Below are 16878 nucleotides of genomic sequence, written 5' to 3'. Positions count from 1 at the left end.
GAGCGGGCCGCCGGCCGAGCGGCGGCGACGTCGTCCAATCGCTTCTCACCACAGGCCCGCGGTTCGCCCGGGCTCAAGGGCAAGCAGCCAATGGAGACTCCGAAGGAAACAAAGGAGGCGGGAAAAGGAGAAGGGGTGCGGCCGAAGGCCCCGCCCCCTCCTCTGCTTTGAGTCGCTTCTGGGCGTGCGTTCGGGTTGCTGGGGTGTAGAGGTGGCGGCCTCCGCGGCCCCTTTGATGGATGTCCAGCCGATGGACGGGTTGCGTGGGTGTGAGGGGCAGGAGTCCGGCCTCCGAGCAGTGGGCGGTTGCGGACGGGAGGCGCGAGGAGTGCCGGGACACCGAGGTCCGCTGCCCCGCCGGCCCGTACTGGTCTTTTGAGTCCCAGGTTTGCTCTGCTTAATGCGGGGAAATTGAGGGTCGGTCGGAAGTTTAGAGCAGTTATCTGTTTTTTCCTTGGTATCTGAGACTCTAACCCACTGAGAATTTGTACTCACTCCCCCTGAAATGGTGGGCCTCAGACCTACCTGAGTATCTGGGGGCAGGAAGGGGTGCAGTTGAAGCTAACTGCACAGTTAAGCATCTGAAGTCATGACGTTACACCTGGAAAGAAGAGAATGCAGCCCGAGCACTTGATGGCCAGCAGGGCAGTGAACGCTGTTCTCCACAGACAGTAACAAAATAAATACGGCTCGTGGGTTGTGGCTTTTACCATCATCGTGCAGACAAAGCACAGAAATTCTAAAGTAGGGTGACAGACCAGAAGGTCAATGTTCTCAGCCTTGATGTAATGGTAAAGGTACGGCTGACAGAAGACAGCTTAGAGTAGAATGCCAGCCAATAAACGTGGAAGAGGTAATAAAAGAGGAATGGTAAACTCACAAATCCTTTTCTTCTGAATCCAGGTATACTAAAAGGTAAAATGTAACTGATCTACTTTTTATTGCTAGGTCCCCTGTGTAGCTTGTACTGCCCTGGTTGTCAATATTCTGGTAGAGATATTATTAGCCCAGAGCCAAAAGAAAATAACTAAAACCAACTATCTTAATTTACAAGTAAGTCACTACAGAGAAAGCTCTTTGGAAAGAGAGATGATTGGATTTAGGATTTGCTGATGGTGATTTGTGGAAGCTGAAGGGCTGGAATCATGCCTCTGACCTTCAAGAGACTCTTTCACAGCCACTAATCTGCAAGATTGAAAGTGCTTTTTCTCCATGGCAAAACTCCTTTTGACTCCGGGTCAAATGGGAAACTGTATTGAAATGCCCTTTAACATTCTTCAAAAAACAAACACAAAACAACAACGAAAAAGAACGGTCTGGAGAATTAAAAGTTATTGATGATTTTAAATGGCAATCCCCCCCCCAAAACCCCACATACCAGACTTTATGCCTTTTAGTATTAGTGTGTTCTTTTTAAGGACACTATTTGGGGAAACTTTTTCCCCCTGCAAAAGCTTGAACAAAAATTGCACTGAAAAAGACAAGTTAGCTTCCAGTGCTAAAAACCCTGCTTTGGAGGGGTTTCCATCATTCTTTTAGAGTCTATAGTCATAGCTGAGAAGCAATCATAGCAGCCTCTTCAGCAACATTATTATTTGGTTTAGTAATAGGTTAGTGAATAACAACCCAAGCTGATTCTAAAAGGAGGGTTTTGGGTTTCATTTAATAATTCACCAGTATTTTGTGCACCTGCCCACCCTAATCATTACACCATTTTGCTACTTTTAAACTCTTCTGTATAAAACATTTTGTGTTACAGAAGAACCAGTTTCAGAAATCCTTTATTCCTGGTTGTAAAGATACACTATTCTTGTTCTTTGGTGTTTTGTTGCTATAGTAAAATCAGGTAAGGAGAGTTTTTAGATGGTAGTGTTGGCTTTAAAAAGATTCTTAAGTGGTGATTTTCAGTCTGATACCTACTGAAATAAGTGTTTATTACGATGAAAATAATCTAAAGCAAAATATTGATAGTTCCTTTTGCGGATAGAAATAAGGAAGATTTTTACTTCCTCCTCTCAATATATATAAACAGAAGTTTAGGCTATGGAGTTTTTTGTAATGTTATTAAAACCTTATATTCACCATATATATATATATATCACATAAACCTTATGCTTCAGACAGGATGGGTGCTTAACTCAAAATCTTTAAAAAAAATTTGAACTCAACTAAGCAAACTTATGACTCTTTGCAAAATTCTGAGTTTATAAATACCTGCCTTCAGACTTAATGATAGATCAATTCAGAGGGTGTGGCATGCTTCTTGTTTTAGCATGCCTGAAATAAAACTAAGAAAGAGTGCCTAGATTTTGGTGGGCTAAATTTGTATCTTGGCTTTTGGTTCTACTGACTCCCTTGTTTTTGGCTCTCTTAGTAACCCTGTGGCCTCAGCTTCAATCTTCATTCTCACTTATGCCAAAAAGTAACTCCCTAGAGTGAGGTCTTCAACAGTACTTCCCAGCGTTTTCAAACCTGAGAATTACCTTTAAAGCCAGAAATGTTGGCTGACCTCCACATAATAGTACTTGTATTTTTCAAGAGTTTGAGAATGCATAATGATAACAGTTCAAGTACTTGTATTGTATCATTACAGCAGAATCTACAAACATTTTAAGAAAGCTAGTACACAAATGGGCAAAATATTCTTTATTCTGTTTACAGACAATGCTTGGTCTGCATATGGGTTTCATAACCCTTTTTGATAATTCTAGGGCTCTACTTGCCATAGAATTAAAATCATTCTTGTATCTACCCGATGCAAAATGAAACTCAGGCGCTTAGGTAATTTGATCATTTGAGCCAGATACCCACTTCCCACTTCTAACTTGCTCTCCCCTTCTCTAAGAAATTGGGTAATATAGACTGAGGTTCCTGCTTAATTCCCAAGAATTGTTTAAGCAGGTAACATCTCTCGAATTATCTGAATATTTTTGTTTTCTGCTTCAGTAAAATTTTGGAGACCTGCCCATTATAAAACAGGAAAATCATGGTGTTATCTTTTTTTTTTTAATTTAATTTATTTAATTTTGGCTGCATTGGGTCTTTGTTGCTGCATGTGGGCTTTTTCTAGTTGTGGTGAGTGGGCGCTACTCTTCGTTGTGGTGCACGGGCTGCTTATTGCGGTGGCTTCTCTTGTTGTGGAGCATGGGCTCTAGGTGCGCGGGCTCAGTAGTTGTGGCTCGTGGGCTCCAGAGCGCAGGTTCAGTAGTTGTGGCATACGGGCTTAGTTGCTTTGTGGCATGTGGGATCTTCCCAGACCAGGACTTGAACACGTGTCCCCTGCATTGGCAGGTGGATTCTTAACCACTGTGCCACCAGGGAAGTCCCCATGGTGTTATCTTAAAACTATAGTCAAGATTAAAAAAGCAAGATGAGTCTATACCTACCTCTTGCTTGGTTAACCTTTTCCTGTTTTCCAGTTGGATAAATCAAGTCCCTGAAAGGGTAAGACAATTTGCCAGATTTAAGAGGAACATTTACATCAGAGCAAGGACCAAAATGTGTTCTTTCTATATCCATCTTAGCTTTGGGCCAAAGCTACATAGAATGTCAGGAGAAGATCAAAAATAAATCTCCCAGTGCAAGTCTGTACTACTGAATGGACAACTTTATGCTAAGATGAAGGGCTTGCTGCTATTCCTTCTCTTTGACACTTGCTAAAGGATGTCACTTCATTGTTTTTTTTCTGTTGTAACCTCCCAAGTAGGGAGGATAATACTGCCATAAACACATCTCCCTGACCACTAGTTAAACATGTCTAAACTCTTGAATATATTTCACTTTTATAAGTTAGAAGAGATACTAAAGATATATTCAAGTAAAGCCACACTCTATGCAAATTAGGGTTCCTGGCAACATCTCACAAATTGTTGAGTGAGTGGATAAGAAAGTAAAGTATTAAATTTCGTTGCGTATTCACAGCTAGTGGTTTTGAACTTTTATTTAACTTAAATTAACTAGTGTCCAGTGGAATTTTGCCACTCATCAGTTATTGTATGCAAGCAGTGAATCTTAACCATTTCTTTTTTTTCTTAAACTAAAGGAAGAAGAATTCCTCTGTGTGGAAAATGGCATTTTAAAATATCAAAACCATTGCTTGGGCATTTCCTAGGATAACATTAGGGACTGAAATGCTAAATTCTATCTTCAATTTCTACTATGTAAAGGCTTTTTTACACCTGTACAAGATTTCAGAAGTGGCCTTTTACCAAGCGCAGGTGAGATGGAGCCCTTGTTGTCCTTTCACCTTAGGACAGAGTTTCTCCTTCCTCATAGTTGTGCCTTGCTGTGATTTTACAAGGAGCTGATTCCTCATGAGCTGAAAGAGTTATCAAGAAGAGGTTATCCATGTCCAAGATCCTCTGTTTAACGGCAAAGAGACTTTTGAAAGATTGTCAAAACACAACAGCTTTAGAGTCTAAAGGGTAAGCTTTTGGTTATCTGGAAAATTCCCTTATGTGGAAAAATTAGAATTATTAAGATATTCTATGTTTTGAAATGACCCATGGTATTCACAAATTTTATTGTAATTCATTACCAATTAGATGTTCAGGATGGATAGAGTTCATGGTCTTAAAAACCCATATGGTTTATAATGTTACTTGTTTATTACCAACAACAACATCCTTGATCTAATAAGTGTTTTTGCCATTTTGAGATGGCAAACACTAATATTTTAACCTTTCCTAATGAAATTATGTAAAACTGTGCCATGGTCTGTAAACAGGCCGTCACTCTTTGCAGAGGCATGGCTGTGTGCGTTGTGGGGAGACACTGTAGCGTAATGATTGAAAGCACAGACTCTGGGGTCATGTGCCTTGGCTCAAACCCTGGCTCTGTCATTTATTAGCCTGGCAAGTTGCTTAACATATCTGGCCCTCAGTTTCCTTGTAAAGCAGGGATAATAATAGTACCTGCTTCATAGGGTTGTTTTAAGGATTTAATGAAATAATTCATGTAAAAACTTGTTTGCCTAAACACAAAGTGAATGTACACTGTTTTTGAGAGGTAGTGTTAGCTGTTATTATTAATATTTCAGTATGTACACCCCCTACAGATACTGGAAGCAATGAGCTTTTTTTTTTTTTTCAACTGATCAACTTTGGTTACTTCACATTAATTAAAAATTCAGGGGTCATTTTCATCAGTATAAACTATACTAAAATAATCCTGTGGTTTTTTTTTTTTTTCTCCTAGATGATTTTAATGATGTGGAATGCTCTTAACGACCTGAGTGGGTATCTTCACAACAACTGTTAGGCTGACTGCTGCTCCAGTCATCGTAGTTCTGTTTTGTGTGGTGGCCCTTTATATGCAATAGCCTTCCTGCTTCCTTGGCTCCCTTGGAAGTACTATCATGAAGGTGACTGGCTTAGTGGGCTTCACCTGGTGGTATCATTATGTGCTTTTGATAGCACGCTTACCTTTTTTCAGCAAGCCCAGTGTGTACTGTTTACAGAAATTTTCACTAGATATTTCACTAGTCGGCTAATTCTTTAAATTATTTTCACTAATTTCACTAGTCGGCTTCAGCTTATTAAAATCAACCAAGTGGCATCACTGGTAGGATCTACCAGTATCCTTTTCTGTGGTCTCATCTCTGATAACATGGAAATTTTGCTCAGTTTTCAGGCCATCACTGTTGTCATGCTGTTCTTGCTACTGCCAGCCTTTACATTGGCATGCACCACGTGAGTCACTTAGAACCTAAAAGAAGCCCTGAGGAAAACCCTTTCTCAGAAACTGAATAGGATCTCCCTTGGACCTCCATCATCTCACTGATGAGACAAATCTTGATCCAGAAAAACTTTCGCCTTTTTCTGACTATGAATTTCTTCCAGGTCTTCCATTTAACCTTCTTCAGTAACTTCATGATGATCTCTGTTGATAATCTCATTCCTAAGGATGTTCTTCCTTCTTCCATAAGGGGCATCAGGCTTTATCTGCCCACAGGTATGTGATGATTCTTCATGTATCTTCCTGCAGGGATTAAAGATGTAACTCTTACCTGGCTGAGGAATTAAAAACCTGATTATATCAGTAGTTGGAAAAAATGATTCACATTTATTAAGAGACCCAAAGATTCAGAGTCCCAGAAATTATACAAGATTCTGTAGAAACATAATGGAAACAAGAGATGCAAGGAAAAAAGGAAGGAGCACCCAAGAAAGCTGAGCAATGTAATATTTTAAACATTTAGCTTTTCAATTTTGTTCTCCTGAGCTTCCTCATTTAAACCTCCACACAACTACGGAGGAAAATACATGGCTTCCTGTGAGCATGTCATTTTGCTTTATCCTGACATTTAAGATTCCTGTGACTGTTACGAGGAAGAAGAGTTACTTGATCATGGATTCCTGAAGCCAGGTTTCAAAAACACTTGGCTAAAAGACTGGAGTCCTAGAATTTCAGAGCGTTAGTAAAATTCCATGGCCATGACCATTATTGTAGAGGGTGTATCCTCCAAAAAATATACCAGCCTGTTGTTTATTACACGATTTGGAGAGTTGATGAATAAAATTGCTTCCCTTAACCTAAATATATCCTCTAAAGATATGACTTAACCTAGCCTATGATATGGGTTTTTCCTGTTTTCACAATTAAAATCTGTTATCTATACTCTTCAGAGAATAAGTTATTCTAGATAGACAAGTTTTTACTGTTTACCAACTTTCCAAAAGATTTAAACCATGTGGGGTAGAAGTAGTTCTGAAATGTTCTAAATGTTGCCACACTTTCTTAAGCAAAGTATGAGGGATAGAATTTGCCTTTCTGCCATTAGCTCAAGGCCTTTATCATAGTTTGGTTACTGTATATACCATAATACTGGTAACTCACATTTTCTGAGTGCTTACCATGTGCAATGGACTATGCCAAGTACATTGTATACGTTATCTCGTGTAATCCTGACAACTACCTTTGAAAGACCCATCCTGCCAAATGAGAAAAGGGAGGCTCAGAGGCCTTTAGAGTCGTGCACTTTAAGATTCTCTCTCTAAAGTGTACTGTGTTTATGTGGTCTGTTTAGCAGAGTTTACCAAATAGAGTAGCATTTTTGGCTTATCAGTATAGTCTCAGGTACTATGTGTACACAGTAAAATGATGCTCCCCCTTCATGGCAGTTTGAGGTTTTTCAAGCTGTTTGCTGACCCAGAATGGGGAGCTGTTTGAGTTCTTGTTTCTACTTGTTATTGTCAGATTCTAGGCTATATATACATTCCCACTTTTAATCATGTACTTGCCTACAGTATCTCCTCCAGGTAAAAAAAAGTTTGTTAAACTCTTACATAAATTAAAAAAAAAAAGTAGATAGATATTTTTTTGGCCACACCCAGTGGCATATGGCATCTTAGTTCCCTGACCAGGGATCGAACCCGTGACCGCTGGAGTGGAAGCACAGAGTCCTAACCACTGGACCACCAGGGAATTCCCAATAGATAGATGTTTTTAAGCAGTTTAATTGAGATGTAATTCACATACCGTACAATTAATTCACCCATTTAAAGTATACAATTCAGTGGTTTTTAGTATATTCGCAGACATGTGCAACCATCAGCACAGTCAATTTTATTTTTGTTTATTTTTAAATTTTTTGGCCGTGCCACATGGCTTGCAGAATCTCAGTTCCCCGAACAGGGATTGAATCTGGGCCAAAGCAGTGAAAGCCTGGAATCCTAACCACTAGGCCACAAGGGAACTCCCACCACAGTCAAGTTTAGAACATTTCATAATCTCAAAAAAACAAAAAATGAGTTGAAATAAGGTAGTTTTTTGGTTACGGTTTTATTGAGGTATGATTGACTCTCAAGAAACTACATATATTTAAACTGTACGACTTGGTACATTTTGACCTATGTATGTACCATGAAACCATCACCACAATCAAAATAGTAGACGTACTCATCGCTCTCCAAATTGTCCTTGTAATCCCTCCCTCTAATTCTTCCTTAGTTTGCATTTTCTAGATTTTTATATAAATGGAATAATACAATACGTACTATTTTTTGGTCTGGATTCTTCAGTCATGTTGCTGTGGTATCAGTATTTCATTCCTTTTTATTGCCAAATAATATTCCATTGTGTAGATATACCACATTTGTTTACCTATTCACTTTTTTTTTTTTTTTTTTTTTTTGCGGTACGCGGGCCTCTCACTGTTGTGGCTTTTCCCGTTGTGGAGCACAGGCTCCGGACGCGCAGGCTCAGCGGCCAAGGCTCACGGGCCCAGCTGCTCCGCGGCATGTGGGATCTTCCCGGACCGGGGCACGAACCCGTGTCCCCTGCATCGGCAGGCGGACTCTCAACCACTGCGCCACCAGGGAAGCCCTACCTATTCACTTTTTAATGGGCATTTGGTTGTTTCCAGTTTTGGGCTATTACAAATAAAGCTGCTGTGAAAAATTGTCTTTTTTTTTTTTAGATAAATTTTAATTTAATTTTTATTTATTTTTTTATACAGCAGGTTCTTATTAGTCATCAATTTTATACACATTAGTGTATACATGTCAATCTTTGTATGGACATATGCTTTCCTTTCTCTTGGGTAAACCCCTAGGAGTAGAATGGCTGAACTGCATGGCAGGTAAATGTTTAACTTTTAAAGACACTGACAAACTGTTTTCCAAAGTGGTTGTACCATTTTACATTCCTCCCAATCATGTATAAGTTTTCCAGTTCCTCCACATTCTCATCAATATTATATCAGGCTTTTTAGTTTTGGCTATACTAGTAGGTGTGTAGCAGTATCTTATTGTAGTTTTGATTTGCATTTTCCTAATGACTGCTAATGATGTTGAGCATCTTTTTTTTTTTTTTTGGTGGTATGCAGGCCTGTCACTGTTGTGGCCTCTCCCGTTGCGGAGCACAGGCTCCGGACGCGCAGGCTCAGCGGCCATGGCTCACGGGCCCAGCCGCTCCGTGGCATGTGGGATCTTCCCAGACCAGGGCACAAACCCCTGTCCCCTGCATCAGCAGGCAGACTCTCAACCACTGCGCCACCAGGGAAGCCCTTGAGCATCTTTTAATGTGCTTACTTGCCACCCATATATCTTTTTGGTGAATTATTTGTTTAAATCTTTAATTATTTTTTAAGTGAATTGTATATTGTTGAATTGTAAGAGTACTTTATATATTCAATATATTATGTATTCTCAGTAAAGGTGCTTTGTTGGATATATGTTCAGCAATATTTTCTCCCAGTCTCTCTTGGCTATTAAATCTTAAGAGAAGTATGGCCAAAAGATTTCAATGATCATTTTTCTCAAGCCTTCACACTAACATATGAATTTCTGTTGATCTCAATTAAAAAATCATTATAAAGTGGAAATCCAAAGTTGCCTTAAATTTTATTCTTAATTTCTAAAGAAGTGACACGTATAAATTATTGGGGTAAAAAAAATGACAGCTTGTTGGAATTTGTTGTTATTTATGTGGCTAAGTCACTTTAACACAATACCTGTTGGTTTTGGCAACGAAGGCTAAGCACTGTATTTTCATTTTCTCAGGCTCTCTTCCCAGTGGCTTTCTTTTTGAGGAATTGAATAAATGAAAGGAGAAAAGAATGAGCAAGTGCTTTTTCTCTCTAATAACTGTTTTAATCGGTCTGTGACTCTTCCACATCCCACTCCCCTCCAAGAGGCAGAATAGTAAATGGGTTAGGAGCATGGAGACTGCCAGGGAGAAGTCTGCCTCCCCACTTATTAGCTGTCTGACCCTGGGGAAGTTAGTGAAGCTCTCTGTGTCTCAGTTTCCTTCTCTGTAAAATGAGAATAAAAATGGTACCTACGGATTGGAATTATTATGAGGATTAAATGAATTAAGACATACAAAGTACTTAAAATGGTTCCTGGCACAAAATAAACACTCTAGAAATGTTAGCTTTTATTAAATCTCAGTGCAGCAAATATTTATTAAACTTTCACTATAAACACAGCGTTGCCTTTATCACTGTTTTGATTTAGGCTTCTTTGGCATTTGTTTGCCAACACTTGTTCTGGGACACATTATTCACAAGCTTCTACTCAATAAACACATGAATGGAGAGCCAAAACCCTCAGTTTGTAGAAGGCTTTACTTTAGTAAAAGAAAAAGTAGTCTCTTTTTTTGTCGTTATATTACTCATCATTGGCTCCTATCTTTTTTTTTTAAGATAATGGTTTTTAATTTAATTTTACTTATTTATTTTTGGTTGCATTGGGTCTTTGTTGCTGCACGCGGGCTTTCTCTAGCTGCCTCGAGTGGGGGGCTACTCTTCGTTGCGGTGCACGGGCTTCTCAATGCAGTGGCTTCTCTTGTTGCGGAGCACCGGCTCTGGGCACGCGGGCTTCAGTAGTTGTGGTGCACGGGCTTAGCAGTTGTGGCTTGCGGGCTCTAGAGCGCAGGCTCAGCAGTTGTGGCGCACGGGCTTAGTTGCTCCATGTCATGTGGGATCTTCCCAGACCAGGGAATCGAACCCATGTTCCCTGCATTGGCAGGCAGGTTCTTAACCACTGTGCCGCCAGGGAAGTCCCTGGTTCATATCTTTTTACATTGGACAGAAAAGTAATAAGGAACAATTATTAAGTACTTTATACGATGAGAGAGACAGAGACAGAGAAGGGGAGGGAGTGCTAGTGGGAGGAAATGCCTCTTAGGTAAAGTAACTTGTCTATGAATGAACAGCTGATAAAAGTGGCAAAGCTGAAATTCAAACCTAGGGACATCTGATTTCAAAATCTTTCTCTTTCCACTTTGCCACATATTTCTTACATTATTACTTTCTTATATTTTGTATAGTATTTATGTATTAGAGGTTGAAAACAAGAAGCTTCACTTCAATATGTGGAACTGTGTAAATTTACAATATTATTATTAAATATAGGAATATAAGGGGGCTTGCTGGGGTGTTTTACATACTTTACCTTATAGAACTCTAAGAAATGCCTTGGATCCCATCAATCACTGAGCCATTGTTTTAATATTAAAAAAAAAAAAGTGCTCTTGTTCCTTGAAAGTACAGAATTAAACCAAAAAAATCAGTCAGGGGGAAAACCCCTTATTTTTGTTAAAGAATATTGGTATTATACTTACATCATTGAAAATTCTCCTCTAATTGTAATGTACGCACATTTGGTTAGTGAAAACAGTTCAGGGCTAAATGATATACTTCTTAAAACTGAAAACAAAGAGGATCTTTTAATCTTTGTTAATGTACATATGTATATTTAGCACTAACTTTTTGGTCTAGAACAATGAACTTTTTCATTGGTAGCAAGAAATGCAGTAAAAAAATGTGATTGAGCTCTTAACATGAATCGAGTAGAATTATGAAAATATATAAGATTAGGCAGGAAACACAACCAGAAGAAATGTAGATAGAATCATAAACTATTGTTTATCTCTGGTGCTTGATTTTAGGATTAAGAAAGTACATTTCAGACATATTACAGCAAGAAGAATAGTAAGATATTCATTTAACTATTTACTACTGTGTGCTAGGTGAATTCTGGGCTTTAATCCCAAATTTTAAAATCTGAATTTATTTTAGATTTGAGCTGGCCTTTTCACATTACAATAAAGCAATGCTTGTTGTTTCTAAGTGATGGTTCTTTCATAGTTGGTTTTAGTAAAACCTCCTCATGTTAGTGTGAAAATAAAAATGTATGAAACTGTTTCTCACTTTGTTCATTTTATAGGAAATAATAGCTGTTTCCTTGTTATTTATAGAATATTGGTCAACTTTTATGGATATCAATGGATAATAACATTTCTAACCATGATAGATAGTATTAATTGTGTGTTTCAACTGATGTTATAATTCAGAAGCAAATTTATCTTTGGCTGAGAACGTGTATTTCGTTGTCAGGAAGAATAAGCATAATTCATGGGATTCCATTTTAACACGACGCCAATCTGCTTCCATTTCAGGGCCTTGTACTTGTCAGCCAGTCCCGGCTGAGGAAGTTTGGTTACTATGTATCTTATTTGCATTCTACCTAGAAGGAACAGCCTCCATTGTCATGTTATTTCTTGGACAGCAATACTATTATTTTTTGGCTCGTTATCTCACTTTTATCATGTAAGTAAATGCCGGTGCCAGTCCCAAAATTACAGTAGGTCTTGCCATTTCCTTTCAAGCAGTGAAACATCTTTGATCTGAAATGTGTTTAGTATTCATTTCTAGGCAGAGTCATTATACCTTTCTGTCAAATTGAATGTGAACTCCTTTTTTGCAGAGACTTCTAATGCTAAATTTTGTGGTAAAGTTAAGCACCTCTTTGTAACCTATTAAAGTGCATCATTTAGTAAACGCTGCTGCCAAATAATAATCTTGTCCCCAAAAGATGTTCTTTGCCTTTGCCATCTTGGGAAATGGCTCTACCATCTTTCTAGTTGCCCACGTCAGAGATTGAGAAGTTGTCTTTGCCATCTCTTTCTTGTCTCCTACATCCAATAAGCTACCAATTGTTAGTAGTTTTAGCTCCCTAATATGTCCTGAATCCATCCCTTCTCTGTTTCCACTGCCATTCCTTTAGCTCAGGTCCTCATCATCTCTTACCTGGATTTCCATATAGCCTCCCACATGGTCCCCTTGCCTCTAGTCCCCAGTCCCTCCAACCCCTTCTTCCATATTGCTTCTAGAGTAACGTGTCATTCCATTGCTTAACAATCTTAAGTGGCCTCTCATTACTTGCAGGATATAATGCAAATAATGACATATGAGGTCCTTTGTTATGCAGGCCCTGTTTACCCTTTATCCTCATTTCTTGTTACTCCTCCACTTAGAATGAACTCCCTGCCATAGAGAAACATTTTGCAGTGCCTGATTCAACACCTCCATGTCTAACATGCAGCATTCTGTGCCTGGAGAGCTTTCACTGTTTCTTATATGGCTCTCTCCTAGGGTTTCTTTAGGCTGCAGCTCAGGGATGTGTTTTCTGGAAAGCCTTCCTCTATTTCCTCATCTGGATTGATTGTCCCTCCTACATGACCCCAATGCCCTGTGCTTATCTCTGCTGTAGCACCTATCCCCCTGTGTGTGATTGTCTGTGGCTCCCACTGGACTGAGCTTATTATGAATAAGGTCTAGTTTCTTATTACTGTGGCCCCATTATCTACTATAGTTCCTGCAAATAGTTGGTCCTTAGAAAATGTGTTTTGGGTGAATGAATTAATAAAGCCTACTCCAGGTCCCTGCTGGAACAATTTGAGAAAATTTTCGTGAAGACTTACTTGCATTTTGAATACATTGGTAACGGAGAGTATACTAATTAACCCAAAGTATACTAATTAACCCAATTAACTGAATCTCTGTGAAACTTCAAGATGTTAGAACCCCACATAGATAGCTATTCTGTTAATCTACAATAGTGGCCTCGGCTATATCATATTTCAAAGGACATCTTGAAAGAGATTTTTAGAATAAAAAATTTTGTTTGCTTTTTTTTTTTTTTTACTTAAACCATCCCTCCATTTTTATTCTTCTATCATAACTAAAATGTTATATGTTCTTTTATAGTTCTTAACTTTCCTATCTTGATATCAAGAGATTTCTGTATTGGATGTGCTGTTGAACTAGAAGATTTCTAAATGCTTCTCCAGTTAAAATATATTGGAATTTATATTATTAAATACTTACTACTTATATATAATATTTTACTTAGCTCATTTCTTTTTGCATGGGATAAAGATTGTGCAAAAGAAATATAAGAAGATAATCTACCTTCCCTTAGCTTATGGTAAAGAATTAGCAAACATAAGCAGTAGATTATAAATTTAAACTGAAAAAAATTAAAATATCTGCTATACTTGCCTTCTGTTATCAAAGATAATTTTAAAAGTTATATGTTTATGTGAATGAGAGATAATGGATTCTCATTTCTTCTGTGTTATTGTGCAGTTTACAAAATATTTATGCTGTTTAAAATATAAACCAAAAAAACACCATGTCATTATTACCATGCTCATAAAGCTAGAAAGTTCATTTTAATTAAGGCAGATCAACTATAGGAAATAAAAGGGAAAAAAAGGAAAAATAAAGAGAAAAAATGTCCGATGAATTTCATGGCATGTTTTGTTCTTTAGAACCTATCCGTAATTTAAGCAGATTTAATGAGCAGTCATCTGGGAATGAGGAAAAAGCATAGTAAAATTTTCAAAATGTAATTATTTTATTTTTAAAAGAGAATTATATATTCATAGATATATTTTGGGAGGATAGAAGCATGTGCCTAATATATGTTTACTTTTGTAGTATATTATTTCATTTTTCCTTTTTGCAAACCGAATGTCTACTTTTATTTGATGTTTGGTTTTTAAACAAATCTGTGCCTCCTAGTTATAGACTTTTCATTTGTGTATTTAAAATTGTTTCTAGGGTGATTGTGCAAGCTTCTTTTTGCTCATTTAATCTGCCACTAGCTGACGTGGTCAATGCAGATTTACTGAAGTTCAATTGGCAGTAAGTAATATTTTTTCAAATATTAGCTATAAAAATATCACATGGAGGCAGGACCTATCAGAGTCTCCATATCTCAGTTACATTGCCATTACAAACCACATAACTGAAAGATGACCATAAGAGGCATCATTGGGAATCAGAGAGCAGAACGTAACAGGATATTCATAATTGTTCACCCTGGGCAAGTTTTCTCTGCTTTTGAAAGGACATCATAATTTTTTATCCCTCAGCTTCACACAGCCAGTGCTACAACAAGGTTAAATCTCAGAAACCAAAGTGAAACCTCAGATAGCTTTATGTTATAATATTGCAATATGCATTATGACACTGGATGATCAGGCAAAATGACCTTCGCCCTGTGACATCACAAGAATTAAAATTGAAAATCAAAGTCCATCTTATCCTCTTTTACTTGAAAAAGTGTAAGCTGATGATGAGAGATTTTGTTCCTTGGTATGGTTATTATAAAAGCTTTAGATCAGCTATAAAATTCACTTGATGGGCAAATATTTTCTGATATGTGCCCTATTTTATGGATTAGAGAGGACTGTATTATTTGAAGACTGGCATAGTCTTTATTAGCTTTGTAGAAACGGCATGGCTTTTTTTTTTTTTTTTAATACAACTTAAATTGAAGGAAGCTTTGCCAATCCAGCTTGGTGATTTCTTCCTTATATAATTTCTTTCCTGTTTCAGGGTTTGTTGCTAAGTCATATTTGGAGTGATGAGCAAGGTGGTGAGCTCCTTAAGGTTCAGGACCGTGTCCCTAAGTGCCTAGAAAAATGACCGGCTCAAATCACTTTTTAAAAAAATGAATAAGGTAACAAGAAGAAACATCAGTAAACATCTTATAACCCTCAAATTCTTTTTGAATGAGACTGGGTACAAATGAATAAAATGGACAGTCGGAAAGGGAAGGGCACTGACATTTACCAAATGCCAATGTGTGTAAGCACTGTATGGCTTTTGCTCATTCAAGTCACACACCAGCCATGTGTGGTAGAATTATTGACTCAACAGATATTTATTGATTGCCTCCTGTATGTCAGGCACTGTGGCCAATGCTGGGGATACAATACAGCAGGTCTTGTAACAGATCCTTTCTAAAACATACTCTCTCCTATGCACATGCTGTATGCTTCTGACTGAATGGCTACTCTTGAAGACACATGTGCTTTTCTGCTCCCATAAGTTATATCCTTACCAAGAGTCAGTACTTTTTGTTTCAAATTGGTTAATGTCAGATGCAATTGTTATTATAATTACAACACTTAATTACACTTATATTTTATAAACTTAGGAAATATAAGTATGAAATGAAAGTTATTTCTATGAAAACTAAGTTGAATGCTTTAGAAAGACTTGATAAAGATTAAGTGTAAAAAAATTACTATCAAATCTGATGTGATGAGAACTGTAAATGTTTTGGGGAAAAGTCATAAAAATCTAAAGGTATTCCGTTCTTAGATTGCCTTGTGAACAACTTTAGGTTCTCTCCATAGCTGATAGTAGAAACCATAGATCATATCCTATGGATACTATACATGCCAGAAAGATGGCACAACACTTTCATCAGTGGACTTGTACTTAAAGAAAAGATTGGTGAATGAGTATAGTTAAGTTGAAATAGAATGGTCAATGTCTTGTCTTCTGAAAATGATTTTTTGGCTTCAGTCAACTGTTGTCCTGATCAGGTGAGATAAGAACTTAATGCAGGGAACCAAAGCAGATGTAACCCTTGCCTTTATGGCACTGACGGTCTAGTGGAGGATACAGACAGCAGTTGTATTATTATATTATCATGAAATCATAATTATCCTCATTTTCAGGAAACTAAAACTCTTGAGGGGTTAACTTTCCCAAGGTAAGGTAACCAGCAGATTGAAGAACTGGGAATGAATCTCAAGCTCTTACCATCAAAGCAATCTTCCGATTCTCTGGCCTCATCTTTTCCCTTCTTTCCTTTCCTTTTCTTTTTTTCTTCCCTTTCTTCACCTCCCCTTTTTCTTCTCTTCTTCCTTAGTTGCAAGGTTTCCATCATTAGTTGAAATATGACAAAATTTCAGATTACTCAGTCAATGCACTTGATTTATTTTATGTGACATAACTAAATTATCAAAATATGATATGGCAGGATTCTTACAGAGAACATGTTAAAGTAATCCTTTATAAAATTTGGGCAGAAAGACTTAAGTATGAATCCCAGTTCTACTAGTTGCTAGCTGTGTGACTATGGACAGGTTAGTCTGTCCTCCCATCCCGAAAATAGGAGTGATAATATCTTCCTCATGGGATTGTTGCGGAGCTTAAGTGAAATAATACATATTGTGTGATATTGTGTGTTCAGTTCCAGACCACTGCAATAAAGCAAATATTGCAATAAAGCAAGTCACATATTTCTTGGTTTTCCAGTGCATATAAAAGTTATGTTCATACAATAG

The 16878-nt window shown here is 37.7% G+C and overlaps 1 pseudogene; it reads left to right on the top strand.

The window, feature by feature from the left end:
• Positions 1-2755: 2755 nt before the first annotated feature.
• The window catches only part of LOC149747405 (solute carrier family 68 member 1-like), a 32871-nt pseudogene continuing 18748 nt past the window's right edge, over positions 2756-16878 (top strand).

Source organism: Delphinapterus leucas, chromosome 15 (assembly GCF_059928025.1).
Source record: "Delphinapterus leucas isolate spDelLeu-1000000601 "Yukka" chromosome 15, BTC_Dleu_Yukka2, whole genome shotgun sequence".
NCBI classification, from domain to species: Eukaryota; Metazoa; Chordata; class Mammalia; order Artiodactyla; family Monodontidae; genus Delphinapterus; species Delphinapterus leucas.
The sequence above is the reverse complement of the archived record's forward strand: the minus strand, read 5'-3'. Positions and strand labels throughout refer to the sequence as shown.